Here is a 3,824-nt window from a genome sequence, read left to right as displayed (position 1 = left end):
GAGAGAGAGAGAGAGAGAGAGAGAGAGAAGCAGAGGGAGAAGCAGGGAGCCCGATGCGGGACTTGATCCCAGGACCCTGGGATCATGACCTGAGCCGAAGGCAGACGCTTAACCATCTGAGCCACCCAGGCGCCCCCAGTTGGGCCTTTTAAAGGGACAATGAGGGAGGGGAAGAACTAGGCCTCATTTGAGTCAGAGAAGTGAAAAATTTTAAAAGGTTGGTCAGTATAAATGTAATTAAGTTGTTAGCTGGCAGTTATCAAAGTTAGGAATCTATTTTGCCACAGAGACTTGAAAACAAAAGCCCTATCCTTCCTGATGATTACATTTCAATGGGATGGCTCTCAAGTCCTTGAAAAAGACTTCTGAGTTGTAAGAGATACATATTCACCATTGTAGGCCTTTATAGTAAATGATCTGAGAAAAGTAGGTCAGGGGTCTACCATCAGGCTAGAACAAACAGTAAATTATCTTTGCTGTGTTGAGCTTTCTCAGTCAGGCATTTTAATGGAGCATTGGGATCAACAGAGTTGGGGGCCATCCTAGGGGCATGGCGAGTCTCTTGGTGCAGGGGTTTGGACAGAGTTCTGTGCTGAGAGGTCTGCTGTTCTCATTAGTCCATTTTCTACAACCTATCTGCTCCTCCCTATCTGCTTCTGCCATTTTTGTTCCAGCTATTATAATATCTAGTCTGGATAATTGTAAGTGATTTTCCTATGGTATCAGCTCCAAAGTTGTTAGGAGTGGGTGGAAAAATCTTCATCAATTATCTCACCCCCAAAAGCATTCAATAGAAGTAATACGTGCATGTTTTATGTAAAGGCAGCTTTCAAACATATCCTCCAACCTCCGCTACCACAAGGCATCACCAGACAAATTATTCCCTTACACTGTTCTATTATAGAAATTCACTGTCTCCCTGTTGCCAGTCTCCCTCTCCACCCCACCAAACCATCACATTTATCTACCCTCAAGGTCCATGAAGAACAGATGAAGAAAGGGAAGAGAAGAGATGAAGAAGAAAAACGGGGGGCAGCTGAGTGGCTCAGTCAGGTAAGTGTCTGCCTTTGCCTCTGGTCATGATCCCAGGACCCTGGGATCTAGCCCCACATAGGGCTCCCTGCTCAGCGGGGAGCCTGCTTCTCCCTCTCCTCCTGGCTTCTGCTCTCTCTCACTACTTCTCGCTCTCTCTCACTACTTCTCTCTCTCTCTTTCTCAAATACATACATACATACATACACACATAAATAAATAAATAAATATGAATAACATAAATAAATAAATATGAATAAAATCTTAAAGCTGGGGAAGAAGTGAGGAGAGGAGAAAGGAGAAGAGGAAAGAGGAGAAAAGGGAGTAGGAGGATGGGAGTGGAAGAAAGGGATTTGACAAAAGATTGAAGAAATAAGCCAAATTAAGAGTTCATTCCAAAGAAGTTGAGTAAGACTGTTGATACAGTGCATTCCTATATGGTCTAGAGGTTGAGATTCTGATTTCCACCCAGGCAACCTGGGCTGCTCATTTTTACATTTTCACTGAAGAATCTTACAGAGATAAAAGACAAACCTTTTTCTGTCAAATTAATTTTTAACTTTTAATTATACATACTTTTCAAAAAGTGTTGATTAAGCTCTGCAGAATTATTCATGCATCAATTTGGCAAATATTTATTGAGCAGCCATTCAGTTCCAGAAACTATATTAGATACTAGATATGCAAACATTTCTCTATTTCTGGTCCTATTGCATGTCAGATGCTTCTGTCTGATACCTCAGCTCCACCATACTCACATACTCATATACACACACATACAAACACATTAGCATTCTGTCTATCCAGATCCCACACCACATTTTTTTTCAAACATCCATCCCAGCAAGAAAAAATAATAGACCCCTAAGATCCAATAAGATACGTTTCCTTATACTCCTTAAATTCATTCCAGTCACTTTTTTATCCTCGACCACATCCATGGGTCTCCAATTCCCAAACTGTCCCTCATAACTTCCTGCCCTTCTTTTTCTCCACCCCATCTTCTTCCTCTTTTCCCAAAGCTCACTGATATTTCCCAGAGCCCCATAAGGTTATTCCTACGTCTTTATGGCAGCTCTTTCTTTTCCATTCCCACGGCTTTGCTTGAAATATCAGGAAATAATCTTCCAGGTAACTAGACTTAAGGATTTGATGAATGAAGTTCTAATGGAGGGACTTCTGGTTTCATACCCTACATGTAAGGACCTTAGGAGTTGCCACTCTATACTAACAACAAGTAAAAGCCTGAACAAGCTGAAAAATCAACAAATCTTAGATGTATCAGAGAAATGAAGTCACAGGACAAACTGCTGTCCCTAAAACTGGAGAGAAAAACACGTGGATACAGAGAATGGTAACCCTCTAGAGCAGAATCCTCCCCCTCCAGAAACATCTGTAGGAACCACTATCAGGGTAGAAAAACCTAAATTGTAATTGACAATTTGTTGGAGGCTCAATCTGGATGTCTGAGAGTTAAAAACTCCAGGGCAGCCCAGAGAGGTCTCCACACTTTTGTGAATTTTACCTCCAGGAACTCTACTAGGTCTTCACAGTAAGTATCAGAGAAAATTATCTTCCTACTACTGGACGTGAGAGGTGAAAAGTAACCATTTTGAAATAAACTAAAATTTTCTGTTCTTCTTAACAAGGCTGGCCCTCAGAAGAAACTGTTTTACTATAGCCTAACTTGCTAGGGTTTTATAAGTGCATAGGCTACCTGAGGAAAGGGAAATACCCAACTCCAGCCCACTTTAGACATCCTGTCCCACCCAGAGGAAGAAAAACTTGAGACACACTGGTGAAGATGACAGTTTAGAGACACAGGTTCAGCAAAGATAGCCCCTCAAATGCACACATATACTCATACCACCACACTACCAAAAACCTATTTGCCAAAGTTCCTTTCACCTCTACATTATGTCCACCTATCAACAAAAACTTATGTCATACAAAAAGGCAAAAAACACAGATTGAAGAGACAGAAAAAGGATCATAACCAGATAATGGCAGAAATGTTAGAAAACCCAACTGTGAATTTAAAATGATTAATATGCTAAGGACTCTAATGGAAAAATGCAGATAACATGAAATAACTGATAAGTGATGTAAGCAGAGAGGTGGAAATTCTAAGAAAGAATAAAAAAGAAATGCATGAAATAAACAGTGTAATAGAAATGAATGCTTTGGTTGGACTCATTAGTAGACTAGACACAGCAAGGGGAAAAAAATCTCTGACCTTGAGGATATGTAAAAGAAACTTCCAAAACTGAAAAGCAAATATTAAAAAGACTGAAAAAAAACCCAGAAATATATATAAGGACTGTAGGATAACAACAAAAAGGTAGCATATGCATAATGGGAATACCAGAAGGAGAAGAAAAAGAGAAATGAACAGAAACAATATTTGAATTAATGATGACTGAGAATTTCCCCCAACTTAATGTCAGACATCAAATCACAGATTCAGGAAGCTCAGAGAACATGAAACAGGATAAATGCCAAAACTGCACCTAAGTACATCATTTTCAAATTACAGAAAATCAAATATCAAGAAAAAAATCTTGAAATAAGCCAGAAAAAACCCACACCATTTCCATAGTGGAGCAAAGATAAGAATTACATCTCACATCTTCTCAGAAACCATGGAAGCAAGAACATAGTGATATGAAACATTTAAAGTGTTGAAAGAAAAAACCCAACAACCTAGAACTCTGTACTCTATAAAATTATTCTTCAAAAATGAAGAAGAAATAAAGACTTTTGAGACAAACAAAAACTGAGGAAATTTGTGA

Source organism: Callorhinus ursinus, unplaced genomic scaffold (genome assembly GCF_003265705.2).
Source record: "Callorhinus ursinus isolate GAN/ISIS: 27379988/994484 unplaced genomic scaffold, GSC_fseal_2.0 scaffold104, whole genome shotgun sequence".
Classification (NCBI taxonomy): Eukaryota; Metazoa; Chordata; class Mammalia; order Carnivora; family Otariidae; genus Callorhinus; species Callorhinus ursinus.
The sequence above is the reverse complement of the archived record's forward strand: the minus strand, read 5'-3'. Positions refer to the sequence as shown.